Source organism: Elephantulus edwardii, unplaced genomic scaffold, assembly GCF_000299155.1.
Source record: "Elephantulus edwardii isolate Elephantulus edwardi_28Jun2011 unplaced genomic scaffold, EleEdw1.0 scaffold00119, whole genome shotgun sequence".
NCBI lineage: Eukaryota > Metazoa > Chordata > Mammalia > Macroscelidea > Macroscelididae > Elephantulus > Elephantulus edwardii.
This window is the reverse complement of record NW_006399869.1, coordinates 10,382,168-10,402,268: the sequence shown is the minus strand read 5'-3', so window position 1 is coordinate 10,402,268 and position 20,101 is coordinate 10,382,168.

Here is a 20,101-nt window from a genome sequence, read left to right as displayed (position 1 = left end):
CCGTTGCTCTTGAGTACTTTAGAGAGGTCCCTAACCGCAGACTTTCCCATCACAATACGTTTTTTTATTTCCTGGCTACTGGTGCCAAGAGTGTTCACTGTGGAGCCGAGCAAACTGAAGCTGTGAACAATGCTAGGAGAGGCTAATCCTTGGAACCCTTGGGGCAATATGCTTGGGAAGGAGAAGGGTTAGCAAAAGAGAGAAAGACCCTTGACCAAATGGATTGACACAATGATTGAAGCAATGAGCTCTATCGTGTCAGACGTGAGGATGGCACAGAACAGGACAGATTTCAGATTTGTTGTTTATGGGGTCAGTGTGGGTCATACTCAACTCAATGGCACCTAACAACAACAACCTTTTGTCCTATCCCTGCGAGCACCTGTAGAGGTGAGTCAAGCACTCTGAAGAAGTGATACTGAAGCTAATAGCAAATGATTTTAGCTTGTACAAGTTTTTTATTTTTCTAAAGACTTTTTTTTTTCAAATGAACCAACATTAAAACATGGAACTCTGTGTACAAATATAAACATCTAGTTTCCTTTTAAAAATTGGAAGCTCTTTCATGGCAACAATCAACTAACACTGAGTCGAGTTTCCATTACCACATGATATAAGGAGACCCTGGAAAAAAGCATAGAAACCTTGTACGTAATGAAAGACTTTCTGCCCTGTGGCCACAGACTCTTCAACTACCCAGTTATGTAGAGGAAAACAGATGAAAAACATGGGAAAATTTCAGATCAGGAACTCAGCTTCCCTACTTAATGGAGCCTCGATTTTCTTTTCTGCAGAAGGGGGAATGATGCTGCTATTAGGGGAGATAAAATTAAAAAAAAATTAGTGAGAAAGTACTGCGTGAATGACAAACTGGGTAAGCACTAGCTTTTTGTGGATCGTTCTTTTGGTTTAAGTGTTATCTTCTCTTTTATAAATGGCATAGGATAGTAAGTTGAGAACAGCAATAGGACCATAGTCTAGATAGGGCCTCTTTGCCGTGGGATGCTGCACCTCATATTCCAGGGCACAGCTAGACCACTCTTACTGCTTCATGTTCCTTCCAGAGGGCTTACAGGCCTCCCCAAACTTGCAGTGGGTTATCCATGAGTCCTTCTCCCTCCTTCCCCATCCATCAATTTAAAATCATTTCTAGATACATATTCACCTCACACCTCATTGTGGTGGAGTAGGAACCAACTCTTGAAAATCCCTTCAAGGGTTTTCAGAGGCTATAAATGCTTTGAAGGAAATGGCAAAAAATAAGGCTCCAGGAATAGACGGTATACCAATTGACATATTTCAGTTAACAGATGCTGCCCTGGACGTGCTCACCAAGTTGTGCCAAGAAATCTGGAGAACGACCACTTGGCCAACTGACTGGAAGAGATCCATATTTGTTCCTATCCCAAAGAAAGGTGACCCAACAGAACGTGGAAACTATAGAACAATCTCACTGATTTCACATGCAAGCAAGATTTTACTGAAGATTATCCAAAAATGACTGGAACAGCACATCAACAGAGAACTACCAGAAGTCCAGGCTGGGTTTAGAAGGGGCCGTGGTACTAGAGATATTGTAGCTGATGTTAGATGGATCTTGGCTGAAAGCAGGGAATACCAGAGGAATGTCTATCTGTGTTTCATTGACTATGCAAAGGCATTTGACTGTGTAGATCATAACAAACTATGGCTGACTCTGAGAAGAATGGGAATCCCAGAACACTTGATCATTCTAATGCGAAACATATACTTGGACCAGGAGGCAGTCGTCAGAACAGAGCAAGGGAACACTGCATGGTTCAAAATTGGGAAGGGCGTACGCCAGGGATGCATCCTATCTCCATACCTTTTCAACCTATATGCAGAACAGATTATCCGGGAGGCTGGGCTCTATGAGGAGAAATGTGGGGTCAAGATTGATGGACGATTTATCAACGACCTGCGTTATGCGGATGACACAACCCTGCTTGCTGAAACTGAAGAGGACCTGAAGCGCCTGCTGCAGAGTGTCAAGGACTGCAGCGTACAATATGGATTGAGGCTCAATGTCAAGAAGACAAAGATTCTCACCACTGGACCAATTGGCAGCATCAGGATGGATGGTGAAGAGATTGAGATTGTACACAGCTTTTAGTTTGCTTGGCTCTGTAGTCAACAGTCTTGGCACCAGCAGCCAGGAAATTAAAAGGCGCATTGCCATGGGAAAGTCTGCTGTTAGGGACCTCTCCAGCGTACTGAAGAACAATGGTGTCTCTCTGGAGACTAAGGTACGTCTGATACAGGCTATGGTCTTCGCAATCACTTGTTATGCATCAGAGAGTTGGACAATGACCAAGGAGGATACTGCTAGGAAAACAAACAGATATGTCCTGGAAAGGGTTAAACCGGGTGGCTCCTTGGAGGCAAGGATTCTGAGGCTCCGTCTAACATACTTTGGACATGTTATGAGGAGAGGCCGGTCCTTAGAGAGGGACATCATGCTTGGGAGAGTGGTGGGACGGCGCAGGAGAGGAAGGCCCTCTGTGAGGTGGATTGATTCAGTGACTGGGATAATTGGGATGGGAGTGTCAGAGACAGTGTGATTGGCACAAGACAGAGCGGAGTTTAGGGCTGTTGTACATAGAGTCGCTATGAGTCGCAAGCGACCCGACGGCACATAACAACAACAACAACATAAATGCCTTGGGAGGAGACTGCCCATCTTTCTCCCTTAGGGCAGCTGATAGAGTCATACTGTGCAACTCTACCCGTTAGGCCACTATACTGCCTCAATTCTCAGGATTCATTCTAAATAGCTTAAATTTGTAGATGATTTAGGAATCAACCATTAAAGATACACTTCCTTTTTTCCTTTTTCTCCTTTTAATTAGAAACAAATTCATGCTTCAGCGGTTTTGATTCTAATAAGTTCATCACTATTGCGAGTTTAATCTATTTTTTTTAAATTTCCTGTTATCATTATCTCCCCCAATTTCCACTTTCTTTCTCTGAACTTTATAAGGGAACCGCTGTCCTTACTGTTACTGTTTCCGAGAAGCTAGGAGTCACGTTTCCATGGCCCACAGCCCGCTGTGCCTACTTCTGTCCTTCTGCCACACGGAGCCACTTCTTGGGCTCTTATGCTAACAGTTCTCGGCACTTCACTTCCCTCTCCAAACATACTTCCCTCACAGTCCTCAGCCCACAAATAAGAGAAAGCTATTATGTTTCACACGCTTTACTGAAGACTTGGCAGTTACAAAAGGCTGTTACACACATAACAGAAAGAAACTTCAGTTTGAAGAAAGCATTGTTTCTGGAGGACAGTGCCGAGCCTCTCACCCCTTTTGCCCCTTGCCTCCTTGCAGTGGGAGCTGATATCTTTCATGTCTTATTCCCTAACCCCTCTTCACCTCGTCTCCACCACTTAGACAGAAAGTGCTCCAAGCCATAATAATCTCTACCGTGTGTGCTCTGCTCCCAATTGGACTCAGGCCTTTCATTATTAAAGAGAATATTAACACCCCAGGCAGAAGCATCTGTGTTTAACAGACTCCTTGGGCCAAGGCTCCTATAAGAAAATCTACATGACTGAACAAAGTGTATCAAAGTAACCTACTGCCCCCCAAATAAAGGGAGAATTAGTCAAACGATCATTCTGAAAGCCACAAAGCTTTCAAAAGTATTGGCATCTGGTAATAAAGCAGTTAGATACTTTAATATTTCAAATAGATCTCTCTTAAAAGCCAACAAAAACCAGTCGCTATTCAGTCATCTCCAACTGAAAGTCACTACAGCCCCATGTTTTGGAGAGCAGATTTTTCTCTTGTGAGAGAAGGCTTTCCAATGACTGACTTTTATATCAGTAGATCACAATGCCTTTCTTCAGAGGCATCTCTGGGGGCTTCCTTCACTGCCATCAAGTCAATTCCAACTCTGAGGGTATAAATTTTAATGGGAAGAGACTGTCTCATGGGATGGAACCAAGGGAGACCTTCTGGTTCATAGCGCTTAGGCTTCCTAATGAATTATCAGGCCCTACCCACAGAACTGGGACTGAAAACATATACTGAGCCCCCTGCACATGTACCTTTGGCATTGTTTGTATGACAAATAGGAGACCATGGCACACACCATAAGGGTTCTGAAAACAACACCAAGTTTTGTCTTTTTCCTTTCCCTGTTGAGAGTTTGTGAATACTGTAGGATATTGAACCATATGAGAACTCGGCATCCAGAAGCTGTAGCATCTGTGGTATCTGTAGTTCCAAGGAACCCACAAATAATCTGGAAGAATAAGGTTTACATGACGAGCACACACGTCAATTATGTTCTGGTGGACTCTGAACTGCACAATGGAGACCAGAGAAGGAGGAAGTCCTTCTTTTCTCTGTTGTTGTTATGTGCATTTGAGTCACTTGCAATCCACAGTGACCCTACATACAGCAGCTCTGAACCCTGCCCTGTCCTGAGCCAGTTTCACTCTGGCCCACCTATCCCCCATTGCCTCAGTTACTGTGTCAATCCATCTCATCGAGGGTCTTCCTCTCCTGTGCTGTGCATCCACCCTTCCAAGCATGATGTCCTTCTCCAAGGACCGGTCCCTCCTGGCTACATGCCCCGAAATATGTAAGATGGAGCTTCAAAATCATAGGAGAAAAGTGCAACAATGAATAAATGGAAATCCAAAGTCTCTGTAAACTTACATTAAAATTAACAAAAAAAAAAAAGAAAGAAAAAATCCTAACCTCCAAGGAGAAAACTTGGTTTCACTCTCTCCAACACAGGTCTATTTGTTTTCTTGGTATGTTAAAGATTCTTTTTCAGCACCACAATTTAAAGACATCAATTCCTCTTCTGCCATCCTTAGTCATTGATCAGCTCTGATACATAGCAAGTAATTGTGAAGATCACGCCCTGGGTTAGTCACATCTTAGTCTCCACACTGACATCGTTGATTTTCAATACTCTGGAAAGGTCCCTGACAGACTGTGGGGATTTCTCCTTCCCTTTTTTTTTTCCAAGCAAAGGATAAAGAAAGCTTTTCTGAAAAGGTTGGCCTCCAGCTCACAATGTAAATTCATGTCATTGATACTGAACAATGTGTTATTCACACCTGTGTCAGACAGACAGAAAGAAGCTGCTTGTCTCAGCCTCAGACCTGAGCAAGCCCACAATGACAACCAATGTTCCAACAGCCCCTGTCTGTTTCCTCACTTCTGTTTTCACCCCCAAAGGTATGTTGTATTTCAAAATGCTCAGGGGCCAAACCGGTAAGCACTACGTAAATGATAAACGGAGTAGTCTTGGATCTCTGACTTTGGCTTGTATCCCAAAAGCAACAGATTAGACATGCAAAGGCTGCTTCCTTGACAAGTCTACTTTACCACCATCACGCCTTTCTTAAAACCTTCACTTCTTTCAACAAGCAGGGTTGTGTCATCTGCATAACACAGATTGTTTATGAATCTTCCACCAATCCTGATGCCACACTTCTCCTCATAGAGCCCAGCCTCCTGGATAATCTGTTCTGCATATAGGATGGAGGTAGGACACATCCCTGGCATCATATATGCTTCCTAATTAAGATATATAATGTATGGGTATGTGTGTGTGTGTATACATATATATAGTGTGTATATATATACATACATATATATAGTGTGTGTATATATATATATATTCATACATATATATAGTGTGTGTATATATATATATTTTCAAATTCATAGAATTTAACAATATATTTCTCATTATGGACCCAAAAGGGAGTGAGGATAAAAATCTATCTGGTAGCCACTGCAGGAGAAGTCCTTTGATGGTTTTTGTTAGTATTTGCATTAGTATTTAGGTAGCCAATGCCTTTTCAAAATCTGTAATACTTTAATAATTCTACTGTAATTAAAGTTAAAATTTCCTTTTGTTTGCGTATTTTTAAAACTTCTTGTTTAATGTATGACTGTTCACTTTGATAGGACATTAGTGTTTATTGGTTGGAATTTTTTTCCCCCCTTCTTTCACTTAATTCATTAATTGCTAATACCAAAGACTGCCTTATCACTAAACTCTAGAGTATCTTCTTTAGAGATAGCCAAAAGGTTTTCAATTTTATTACATCTACATGTTTAGAAAAATGTGTTTGGTCTCAGGACTTTCTAAAGTCAATTTCGCTTGAACCCTCACTCTGATTCCTAAACGTGTAATTGCAGCAAGTTGATTATATTGTTATGATGGTTGTATTATATTAGCATGATTATATTGTTACATAAATGGTTATCGTGACATATTAACATGATGTTAGAAATTGTTTTATCCCAAAAGTGAATTGTATATGCCTTTTTAAATACAATAGTAAGTGTGTTTCCTCAAATTTATTAAAATTTTCCTTTCATCAGAAAAAAAAAAAAACCCCACAAACCTTCACTTCTTTTACTTATTGGAATTTTTGTGTGCCAATTTAGAGGTAATGGGAAGTTCAAACCCTTCCATCCCTATAGTCCAATAAAAATATACTCAGTGTAGATTGGCATTGCATATGAAATACAATGAATAAAGGCAGAGAGAAGGGAGAGAAATGGGGGAAAGTATACAGTACAATATACAGAATTAAATAAAACTAGCAATAAGTAGTTGTTTATTTTGTACTAAGCCCTGTTCTTTGTGTTAGAGCAATACAGAGACAACAAAAAGCATTAAGATATGCATGCTATTTGCAATGTATGTGTCATGGTTTCTGTAAAGCTATGACACATAGCAAACTTTGACAAATGCTAGAATGAAAGTGAGGGCACGGGAGAAGCAGCTTATTTCAGCTGGGGAGAGCGATCTGGACCAGCTTTCTAGTTACAATTTAAATAGGATTTTGGAGATGAAAGGAAAAAGCATTTGATAAAGAGAAAATTGCATAAGCCAAGAGGTAAAAAAAAAAAAAATTGAGAAAACAAGAGATAAGGAAGATTGATCTCAGATTGAAGTGGAAAGAAGAAAAGAAACATTCAGGATAGCTGCCTTTCATTTCGTGTTGGCCTTTTCAAATGAATTTTCATCTAAACTTCTATGTAGCTTTGTAAAGTCAGTACCACTAGCCTTAGCAGTTTGTTAAGCAAATGAAAAGGTTGAATACTAACAGAGGCACAAGACCCAAACCCAAATCTTCTTTGGCTGTGGCCTCTTCTTCCTCCATAACTCTGCTGTTCCATATGTTTTCCTCTTCCACAGATCTGGAACTTAACATTTGGAAATTACATGCAGACAGTAAGAGCTGCTGAAAACTTCTTTTTTCGATCAAAGAAGAAATAGACTATGGTAAGAAAAATGAGACTCATGACAAAACCACTCATTCTTACATCTCATAAGAGGCCTCTAGTGGAAGGTGTCCAGATGGGACAATGAGCAAGCAAGGAGCAGTAGCTCTCACTTCTTGGTTCCCTTTTTACGCTGTTAATAACTAATGTTGCTGTTGTGTGTCATCGAGTGGGAAATCAATGTGTAGCTGACCCTCCAAGTGAGTTTCCAGAGGCAGTAATCACAGGATTGCCCATCCTTTTCCAGCAGAGCAGCTAGTGGGTTTGAACTTCATGCCAGCACAGATTCTAGGCCACCAGAGATTTCTAATAACTGGTAAACTGATAAAAATTTTAGATCATCTTGTAAAAATCCAAAATGGATATGATACTTTAATAATCTGAAATATAAAGAATGTGAAGCAGCTTTTACTCCCTTTAGTTGGTTCCCAGTAAATGAATTATATCAGAGATGGAATTCTAAATTTAACACAAAATAAAGTAACTAAAAAAATTCAGTACAACAGAAGACATACATGGCAGAAAATGAAGAGAATCATTTGGAAAAAAGAACTTGAAATTTTATACCAAATCCTGAAAATGCTCTTTATTTGAAAATTTTTATTAAAACAATATTTCAGTGGAAGAAAACGGGCTGCCACATGCTTATTTTCTCATTTTAGAATAAGAACCAAAAAAAGCATGGAAAATATCTAGCAAATAATTAACTTCATGTAATATTATGAACTTATTAAAATGAAAAACATCAGCACCCTGTCAAAAAATGGAAATGTTTGTCAAGTAATGTTTGGTGGAGCTCTCCTATTAAAATAAGCTTGGAAGCAGGAGTGGCATCCACTTCCAAAATCGCTTGCCTCCGGAAACTCTATGAATGTGGAGTAACGACGAAAGTTATACAAGCGTTTAGGTCTTTCATTCATTGGGTCTCTATGAGTTGTCTATTACTTGACGGCACTTAACAACAACAATGTTCAACTTTCAAAAGCTGAATGTTTTATTATAATTTTTAAAAATAATATACTGAGTCATTGTATGGAAAGGAATTGGAAAACACAGAAGAATTTAATGAAACAACATACGAGCAAGAGCATATGGTGATGAAGGAAGAAGTTCAAGCTGCTTTGAAGGAAATAGCAAAAAACAATGCCCCAGGAATAGATGGTATACCAATTGACGTATTTCAGCTAACAGATGCTGCCCTGGATGTGCTCACTAAGTTGTGTCAAGAAATCTGGAGAACAACCACATGGCCAACTGACTGGAAGAGATCTATATTTGTTCCCATTCCAAAGAAGGGTGACCCAACTGAGTGTGGAAACTATAGAACAGTCTCATTGATTTCACATGCAAGCAAGATTCTGCTGAAGATTATCCAAAAACAACTGGAACAGCACATCAGCAGAGAACTGCCAGAAGTCCAGGCTGGGTTTAGAAGGAGTCATGGTACTAGGGATATTGTAGCTGAAGTTAGATGGATCTTAGCTGAAAGCAGGGAGTACCAGAGGAATGTCTATCTGTGCTTCATTGATTATGCAAAGGAGTTTGACAGTGTGGACCATAACAAACTGTGGCTGAGTCTGAGAAGAACGGGAATCCCAGAACACTTTGATAGTGTTAATGAGAAACCTATACTTGGACCAAAAGGCAGTTGTCAGAACAGAGCAAGGAAACACTGCATGGTTCAAAATTGGGAAGGGCGTACGCCAAGGATGTGTCCTGTCTCCATACCTTCTCAACCTGTATGCAGAACAGATCATCCGGGAGGCTGGGCTCTATGAGAAGAAGTGAGGCATCAGAATTGGTGGAAAATCTATCAACAATCTGCATTATGCAGACACACAACCCTGTTTGCTGAAACTGAGGAGGACCTGAAGTGCTTGCTGCAGAGGGTCAAGGTCATCCTTCAATATGGATTGAGGCTCAATGCCAAGAAGACAAAGATTCTCAACACTGGTCCAATTGGCAGCATCATGATGGATGGTGAAGAGATTGAGATTGTTCACAGTTTTAGTCTGCTTGGCTCCACAATCCACACTCTTGGCACCAGCAGCCAGGAAATTAAAAGATGCGAAAGTCTGCTGTTAGGGACCTCTCTGAAGTACTGAAGAACAATGGTGTCTCCCTGGAGACTAAGGTGCATCTGATACAGGCCATGCTCTTTGCAGTCACTTGTTATGCATCAGAGAGTTGGACAATGACCAAGGAGGATAGAAGGAGAATTGATGCCTTTGAGCTTTGGTGTTGGAGAAGTGTATTGAGAGTACCATGGACTGCTAAGAAAACAAACAGATTCATCCTGGAGAGGGTTAAACTGGGCTGCTCCTTGGAGGCAAGGATTCTGAGGCTTCGTCTGACATACTTTGGTCATGTTGTAAGGAGAGACTGGTCCTTGGAGAAGGACATCATGCTTGGGAGGGTGGAGGGCAGGTGCAGGAGGGGAAGGCCCTCTAGGAGATGGATTGATTCGGTGACTAGGTTAATTGGGATGAGTGTGTTGGAGACAATGAGATTGGCATAGGATAGAACAGAGTTTAGGGCTGTTGTACATAGAGTCGCTATGAGTTGCAAGTGATTCAATGGCACATAAGAACAACAATAACAAAAAAAAGAATTTTATTTATTACTAAATATTTCATCAGAGCATAAAGTAGAAATTGGTAACCATATAGACTTGGCCTTATTTTTTTCCTTAATTTTTTTTTTGCTAATGTTTTGAATATGTTTCAGTCATTTTGTTTTCTATAAATAAGGTTGAGGCAGAAGTAACTAGGCTGAAAAGGGAACAGAAAACTGATCAGTAAGAGCTATAATATCAGATCTAAATTGACACTTCGTGCTATAAAAGTAAAAACAAAAACAAAACACCAAAAACAACACCTCATTTACTGTGGAGCCAGAACCAACTCTTGGCTAAGCCTCCATTAGGTTTGTGAGGCTCTAAGTCACCTGGGAAGAGATTGCCCATCTCTCTCCCAAAGAGCCTTGTTGAACCACCAGAGGGCTGTTACCTTTGCCTTAGCAATGAAACTCCCTATGAACCAGGTCACCAGAGCTCCCTCTCCAATTAATGCTGTTGATGTTAAGCACTAGCAAACGAGACAAAGGTTTTTCTTTTGTTTTTGTCACTGATTATTGAATATCTATAGCATTAACTCAGACTTATTCTGTATTGAAGAAAGGGAAGATCTTCATGTATTTAAATAGGTTTAAGGCAGATATGTGTTTTAAAAACCAGAGGACTGGAGTTTTACAATCTCTTCCAGGTTTACAATTCTATAACTATCATTCTAGAAATTCACAGCAATTATAAAGAAACTAAATTTTTATAGAACCAATATTGGAAGCATGGCTAAGCATGGCTTATTTCCTGTAAAAGCATGATTATAACACAGAAAACAATATAAGGGGTTTTTTTATTTTAACAGGCATTTTTATGAACTGTGATAGAAATAATTGAAATATTAACTTCCCTGTAAATTTCCAAAATGCTTTTATACTTATTACCTTTAACAGATTTACATAAGGTAAAATACTGATTCACAACTTAAACCTTTAGTTTTTCTTCCCACTTTAATGTTAGAATAATCATTATTACAAAAATGTTGTTATTGTTGTTATGTGCCGTCGAGTCGCTTGTGACTCATAGTCTTTTAAAAAAATCTAACTGTGTCATTGTGATAAGTACTTTTCTAAAGAATATACTTTGTACATAGGCACAGTGGGTGAGAATTTATGTTCATATGTGGATAACATGATGTATATCTCATAAGACAGCTCTGTAACTGTGAGAACAAAGAAAAGGAAAGCAAAAATATGAAATAAAAAGTGCTGTCAGCAGACTCTTAAGAGTTGTAAATACAGTATAATGGTACGACATTCTGTGGGATGAAATTCTACAAGACTGGAGTAAGTGGAGTTTCTATCACAGAACCTTTAAAAGTAAATTTCCCTGAGGTCTTGTAGCCTAAAATATGTATATGACTCTGTTGTTGTATGCCATCAAGTTGGAACCAACCCATAGCTGACCCTTAGTGGGTTTTCAGAAGCAGTTAATCACATGAGAGGAGATTACCCATCCTTCTCCTTAGGAGCAGCTGGTAGATTCGAACCATGTGCCTTCAAGATTGCAGCATAGCTTCTTACAACTATGCAACCAGAGTTCCCCATATACCACTCTAGAAATCATCAGACATGGAATGAAATATTTCAAACACTATGTAAAAATTGATAGGAATTAATTTAAAAATGCAGATGAATTTTTTTCAAAACCATACATGTAATGTCAAAAGAGAAATAGGGAGAGTTGACCATCCAAGGATTACTGGACGAGATAAATGATGGGGAAGGGAGATGGAATGGTGAGAGGTGTAAAGATGCTAAGGGGACTATGCTGTGCTGTAGAGGTTGGCTTGAGAGGCAGTTTTTAGATCAGGGAAAGCTCAAGGTCCCAGTATGAGAGCCATGCTGAGGCCTAGGGATGAGATTACCACTGAGGTGAGATCTCCAGTGGTCCCACCAGGCACATAGACAGAGTTCTACCAGAGATGGATATCTTCATTATTATAGTCTGCTACCACCAAATGCCAACAACACTAACCATAACAAAGTTGTGCTGCCAACCCAAAGTCATGCGATTCTAATCCACCAACTGCCCTGGGAGAAAGATGGGCAAGCGCCTCCTGTTCGATTTATAGCCTCTGAAAACTCTTGGAAGATCAGCTATGAGTCAGTTCCAACTCAATGGTATATAACAACCTCACGAGAAACCCAACAACAAACAAAAACCCAAATGATTGCCTTTAAGTGACAGCATGTGTTTTCTCATACTTTTGGAAACTAAAAGTCCAAATCAGGGGCCCTGTCTTGTTGATGTCAAGTTTCTGGTTTGCCAGCAATCCTTGGTGTTCTTTCTGTATTGCCAGGTCCTTACACAGGATTTCTTCTCCTAGTGTGTGCCTGTGTCTATTCTGTCCTTTTTAATGACATAATTCTCATAACTGATTAGGTTTACGAGTCATGTGACTCTGGTATGAATTAATTAACACAACAAAAGAAAGCCCCTACCCCAGAGAGAGTCATATTTGCAAGACTTTTCAACTTTATGGGGATATAAGTAAATCTGTAACAGTAGGGTATTCAAGACTTAACAGGCCTGATCATTGAGAGCAAGGCAACAGCCAGCAAAAACCAAAACCAAACCCTCTGCATTCTAGTCAAATGTGAACCAAGGCAACCCACCTTGATGTTTTGGAGACAGTAAAACTCTGCAGAAGGAGACTTTCCATCTTACACCAGTGGCCCACCTGGTGGATTCAAACTGCCAAGTTTTCAAATAGCAAGACATATAGAACATGTTAATTTCCAGTAAGAATTTTGTATACTATAAAATTACCAAGGGAGCTCTGGTAGTTTAGTGGTAAGGAGCTGTGCTGCCAGCTCTAAGACATAGAGTTCAAATCCACTACTTGCTCTGCTGAAGAAAGATGGGGAATCTCCCTCCATGTGATTTACAGTTTCTGAAAATCTGCTGCAGGGTCAGCTATGGGTTGATTCTGACTCGACCGTATACAATAACACGATGTTAGCAGGTTTCTGTTTTAGTAGCCAGGACAAATAATGATGAGAATTCTAAAGAGGAACTCATGGCACCAATTCAGAAGCCCAGTAGCAAAGAGTGGGGATTTTCCTTCCCAATCAGTCTAACAAGGAGAGTGAGTAGGAATTTGCTCTGCCAACACCAGGGCAGACAGTGAGAGGAAAATGGGCAGTCTTCTGTATAATTTACAGTCTCTGAAAATCCGCTGAAAGGTCACAGAGATGAGTGTTCTGACTCAAGTGCAATGAACAGCAATGAGCAAGCCTCTTGTAGGTTGGTGCACTTTTATACTTGCTACACAAATCAGGAACTACAATGGAAATAGACACTAAGCAGTATCAGTGTATCTAGCTGCTATGGCAGATGTAATAATCCAATGTTAGTGAAGTCAGTGAGTAGAACTGAGGACTATATAAGTAGGACTATTGATAAGATAGTCCTCATAGGCATTTGTAATAATTGTTTGAACAAGGAATGATGGACAGTCATTGGGTAGACCAGAAAGACAGCATTTTCTGGGCAAATTGGCAGCATTGTGATAGATGGAGATGAGATTCAGGTTGTTAACAATTACAACTTGCTCAGCTCCACAAGCAACACTTTTTGGCACCAGCAGATAGGAAATCAAAAGACAAATTGCACTAGGAAAGTCTGCTGTCAGGGACCTCTCCAGAGTGCTGACGAGCAAGGATGTCAGTCTAGAGACTAAGGTGCACCTGATCCAGGCCATGGTCTTCACAATTACTTGCTATGCATAAGAGAGCTGGACAATGAACAGGGATAACAGAAGAAGAATCAATGCCTTTGAGTTGTGGTGTTGCAGAAGAGTTTTGAACATACCATGGACTGCCAAGGGAACAAACATGTCTGTCCTGGACAAGGTGAAACCAAACTGCTCCTTGGAGGCTATGATTCTGAGACTCCATCTCACATACTTTGGTCATGTAGCCAGAAGGGACCAGTTTTTGGAGAAAGATATGCTTAGAAGGGTGGAGGGACAGTGCAGGAGAGGAAGACCCTGGATGAGATGAATTAACACAGTAAATCCACCTGGCGTAATGAGGGTAGGCGTGTCAGAGACAGTGAGATTGGTTCAGGACAGATTAGGGATCAGAACTATTGTGTATAGGGTCACAATGAGTCATTGTTGACTCGACAACACATAACAGTAACATACCCCAAAGGGTATTTACTATTTAATAATCTGACAGACTTTGAGATAGCTAGAGAGACAAGAATCCTTGAGAGGTGCAAATGATTAACATGACTGGTAGCTAACTGGGCTGATAGGTTGGAGTTTTAAGTCCATCTAGAGGCACCTTGGAAAATAGGCCTTTACTTTAGGGAAAAGCAAGTACAGGAATGCAGATTCTGCAAGAGAAAACTCAGGGCAGAATGCCTTACTGAGTTAGAGTGAGACATGCTGTTCAGGAAACCTTCATTCGCAAGGATTCCTGGCATACTGGGTTCAAGAATGGCCATGAGCAAGAGCAGCAAAGACTAGTTTTTTTGCCTTGCAACCCTGCCCCAATGTTTAATTTTGATTGTGGCACATTCCAAGTGTGGCCCTTGAGCAACAGCAAGTACTGGGGAGGAATACCATGACTTCATCGCATGATTTAAGGTTGTAGTACCTCTGTGTAAAGATATTCCAGTAAATTCATTATAAAAAGTAAATGGGTAGCAGCACGCAGGAGCAACGATTTTGTAAATTAGTACCTAATTTGGGAGGGACTGGAGAGCATTATGCTGAGTGAACTAACTCAGTTCCACAAGGACATCTATTGTATAAAACCATTACGGTAGAATGAGTATAAGGATCTGGGGCCAGGGCAGGAGTGGGGGAGAGGGTAGAAGCAGAGTGATGAGGGTGTGCAGGCGGGTGAGGGAGATTAATCATGGGATTGTACAATTTGATGGGTGGGGTGAGGGAAATTGAAAGAATCTGTTCTGGAAAACATTGTGTCAATCCATCCTACTCTGAGGTTCTTCCTCTGCCTCTCTCTTTCCTAGTAGGATGTCTTTTCCAAAGACTAGTTCCTCCTGATGTCATGCCCAAAGCATATGAGTAGAAGTCTCCCAGACTTTTCCTCTAGGGAGCATCAATTCTTCCAAGAATATCTTGAAGAGTTTGGAAAAATGCTTGATATTCTCATTGTTGATCTCATTATTGAAATTTATCCTTAGTTCATTCAAGTTCTTTTACATTTTTAAATGACCTGTGTCATCCAAAAAGTTAGTAAAATGTATAAGGCATTATACTTCGCTTAAGTTTAGCTCTATTTATGATTCAACCCAACAAGATAATTACAGAATAGGCTTCTAGGGTGGCTTTGCAATGCAAAGTTTCAACGCTTTAATTTTAAAATGCAACAAAAGAGAAGATACTGAGCAAAAAATAGGAAGCTTACAAAGTCATGAAAGCTGAACTGACTCAGTAGATTATTTAGTTTCATTGTGTTCTAAAAATAAATAAGCATGTATTTAAGAGGGTGGTATTTCCTTGACTTTCTTCATTGAAATTTGTTCATTACACTTTAGTCTTTATTTAGTTAGTTAGATCCTTACAGGGATAATGCCAAAAGAGTGTTCACTTTGATATTTGTAATTTATCACCCTTCAATATTAATGACCTGGTAAATAAATAATGAACATTGAGATGAACAATGAATATTTTTAAACCAGTCAAATTAGAATAGTTGTTAGAATGGAGTGATTGAAGCTCAGGAGGTCAGGAGTTTGCACTCTTCATAATTTGCCAGTGGAAAAGGATCATATGAGAGCAGAAGACAATGTTAAGAAATCTAAAATTATTTTTAAAATGAAAATGAATTGTCTCTAAAATCTTTCTGTAAAAGGCAATTGCCAGAAAAGAAAAGTAGCTTCTTAGTAAATCTTCCTTTGCTGTTCCTTCTCAGTGTTCATTTTAGGCCTTAAAATGAATTCATTTTTTTTTCTTCAATTTTTATTTGAAAACTAAGACTCCAGTAGGCTAGAAAAGAGTAACTGAAGATGTGTCTGTGCTTGAAAATGGACTTCCCCATCTGATATTACTCTATAATAATGACTAATAGAATAGATTTAAAAGCATTTTAAAAGTGATTTGTTGTTTTAAAAAGCAAGTTCTGATAAAATAAGACCAGAAAAACTGAATGGTGTCTAACTTTTGTTACTACCTACTTTGAATGAAGATTCCATAGAAGAATCCTGATCAAAAGGGGAGAATTTTGAATTTTAAATTCTCATAAAATCCAGACTTTCTGGGGCCATGGACTGATTCACTGCCGTCAAATCGACTCTAGTTCATAGCAGCCCTTCACTGGGTTTTCCTAGGCTATAAATCTGTATGGGAGAGACTGACCATATTTCTCCCTTAACAACCAGTGGTTTTGAACATTTTGCCTTTTAGTTATCATCTATAAAAACAGTGTGGTAAGGGTGGGAGTTGTGGGTGTCTGAACTGCACTAATTCCTCAAAGGGGAAGTCTCTGTTAAGAATTTCAACAGCACAAAACCAATTCCTATGAATTCAAACATGCCCTGCCCCCACATTCTGAGACCTACTTCTCCCTCTCAGGCTCTCACTGCTCTACAAGTAGGTTCCCAAATTCATTTCAATGACTACACAGAACTCACATACCACTGTTACTCTTGTGGAGTTTATTACGGAATTTAACAGGTTATAATTCTGGTCAGGAATAGCCAGGACAAAATGTTCAGGCTGGACAATTTACAGGCGTTTGAAGGCCCTTTGACCTCCAGCTTTGTTGGGTCATGCTTGTTGGATCCCTGGCTTGTAGGCCGGGGTTGCAAAGGTCTTTCCGTACTGACAATCATGATGCCTATTCCCTATCCCACTGTCAAGGTAAAAGCCCCCAGTTCTACCTCTGTGAGATGGCAATTCTGGTTCAGCTTTGTCTTATATTTATATCTAGTTCTCTGCCACCTCTGCTGCTGCTGCTGCTATTGGTCTGGTCTGGGTCTCCATTTGAGGCAGGAATCTCTGGTCCAAAAATCTCTGGCCACTTCTTTCTTGATAGTAGTGTGATTCTAATTTTCTGTCCCTAAACCTTCTCAATTTAAGTCTCGTGGGATGACAATACTGGCCAATAAACCCTTTAGTAGTCTATATACCTTGTGTGCATGTTCCCATTCAAGAGATGTTATTTACCTAATATGCATTGTTGGGAAATTAGTCAATTCCTTTTGTGGAGTCACAAATATCCACATTTGTATAGTCTTAGTATAGTCTGTAGGGAGTTGTGCTGCTATCCCAGAGTTGTACCTCTCTAGGTCCAAGAGGAAAAGCTGGACAAATGCCACCTGTGTGATTTACAACCTCGGAAAATCCACTAGAATATCAACTATGAGTCAGTTCCAACTAGACAGCAATGAGTGCGAGTCATCCACGTCATGTGGTAAAAGTCAAAGCCAATAGCTGGAAAAGCCACAATGAATAACCTACTTTCAGGAGGTTGGGCTTTATGAGGAGGAATGTGGCGTCAGGATTGAAGGAAGACTCATCAACAATCTGTGCTACTCAGAGGACACAACCTTGCTTGCTGAAACTGAGCGGGACCTGAAGCACTCGCTATAGAAAGAAAGTCAAGGACTATCATCTTCAATATGGATTGAAGCTCTACATCAAGAAGACAAAGAGTCTCATCACTGGACCAATTGGCAGCACTATGATAGATGGAGAAGAGATTGAGATTGTTAACAATTTCAGCTTGCTTGGTTCCACAATCAACAATCATAACGTCAGCAGTCAGGAAATCAAAACACTAATTGCACTGGGAAAATCTGCTGTCAGGGACCTCTCGGAGTACTTAGAAGCAACTTGTTAGTGTACAGACTAAAGTGCCCCTGACCCAGGCTATGGTTTTCTCAATTACTTGCTGAGAGCTGGACAATGACTAAGGATGACAGAAGAAGGATCAATGCCTTTGAGTTGTGGTGCTGGGGAAGAGTATTGAATATACCATGGACTGTCAAGAGAACAAACAGGTCTGTCTTGAAGAAGGTGAAACCATGTTTCTACTTGAAGGCTAGGATTTTGTTGCTTCATTTCATACACTTTGGGCATGTGGCCAGGAGGGACCAGTCCTTGTAGAAGAACATCATGCTCAGAAGGGTGGAACTGTCGCACATGAGAGGAAGACCCCAGATGAGATGGATTGACACAGTAACTAGGGCAATGGGGGTAGGTGTGTTGGAGTCAGCGAGAGTGGCTCAGGACAGGGCAAGCTTCAGAGCTATTGTCGTTATGAGTTGCAGTCAACTTGATGGCACATAACAACAACAATAACATAACAACAACTACAATACACAGTCTGACACTTTAGGAATTACATCACCGGAGCCATGGATGTTAGATGAAAGCCAGAAACTGTTGTTCTGAGATAATCTTTAAGCCTTACACCTCAAACCAAAAATATTTCCTGAAGTCCTTTTAAGATCAGATAATAATTAAACTACTGAGGAACATCTGCCTTGAGCATTATGTGCTTTTAAGAGCTTTTCCCCCTTGGGATCAAATTGACAACAACTTAGAAGATTAGATCAGAAAGTTATGGGGCAATGAGTTTAGGTTAAGGGAAGAGGAACAACTCAGAAAAGAATATTATAATTGTTACCCAAGTGGAGGAATGCAATCTGTGTCACTGAATTATAGATGTAGGAATTGTTAAACTGGTTTATATTCCACTGTGTATATTTTCGGCAACAATCAAAAACATAAATTTGTTTTTAAAAAAGCATTATTGACTTTTAAAGTTAAATTTCCCCTAACATGTATGTAGACTGTTTCTTCCTAAAGAAGTTCTTTTATCTAATCATCTTTTTTTAAAACACCAAATACTTCAAAACATACAAAAACCAAATGTTAAAAGTTCTCCATATACAAATATGTGTGTGTGTCAAGTTTAATTTGATTGAGACTAGTCCTTTCACCTATAAAGTTGTCTAAATTTTTCAAATCAAGTTCCACAAGTGTGTATTGAGAGGATAAAAGGAAATACTGAGTAGTAAGCAAGTCATATTAATACAACATAATATTGGGTTTGCTGTTTGGTTTCATACATATGTATTAATAATGCATATGTGGTTATTTGCAAACACAGTTTTAAATTCCTAGACAAAGTAGTACTGGGGAAGATGTATACAGCCAGAAAACATTTTAAGATGTTTTTAAATTATATACTCACATAAACTCAAGGCCACCTGTCTTCATTGCTATTGTTATTGTTAGGTGCTATGGAGTCAACTACTACTCCTAGTGACCCTACGAACATGACAGGTTGAAATCCCGCCTCTCTGCTGCTGCACCACCCTCACCAGCTCTGCTGTGCTCAAACTGCAGTCACTTTATTAAACCATCCGGTTGTGGCTCTTCCTCTTCTTTGCTGACCCTCCACTTTCATGGGCATCTTAGATACTAGCACTGAATGATTTGTATTTTCATTCTGGAAAACATTTAAGTAAAGTTATCCTCATAGTTCCCCTGTAAGCAGATTTTCTTTCAGAACACATTGCTCATTTTGAGTATTTAAGGTTTAATAGGCACTCAACTGCAGTGTCTGTTTTTAAAAAGATTGGGATGGAGTGGGATCTATTCTCCACCTTCCAAATAAGTACTTTCAGATAAATTCAAAATAACCTAAGTTATGTATCATATTCTTAAATTCATTTTTAGAGTAAATAAAATTAATATTTTTGAGGCATTCAAGTTTTTAAAAAAATACTATTTTTTTACAGAATAGGTTGTTGTTGTTGTTGTTAAATATGGTCAAGTCAGAACCAACACATAGCTGACCCTCCAGCAGTTTTCAGAGGGAGTTAAATGAACAGAGGAGATTGGCCACCTTTCTCTCACAGAGCAGCTGGTGAATTTGAACTATGTACCTTTCAGACTGCAGCAGAGCCACTTACCATTAGGCCACCAGAGCTCCCTTTATATAGCATAAGTGTCATAACGCTCAAAGAATTTGTAGACTAAGAACATTCTAACAGTGTATTGCTAAATTGGAAGTTATGTTAGCATGTGTTAATTGTGATTAGAAATTACTTTATCATATAGTAAAAAGGGTATTCTTAATTCTTTGGGTTCTAATTGAAAATAAGCCTAAGTCTGTCTGTCTGTCTGTATTTATTTATTTAGTCTTTATTATTTAGACTCTTTTCTCTTCTCTTCTCTTCTCTTCTCTTCTCTTCTCTTCTCTTC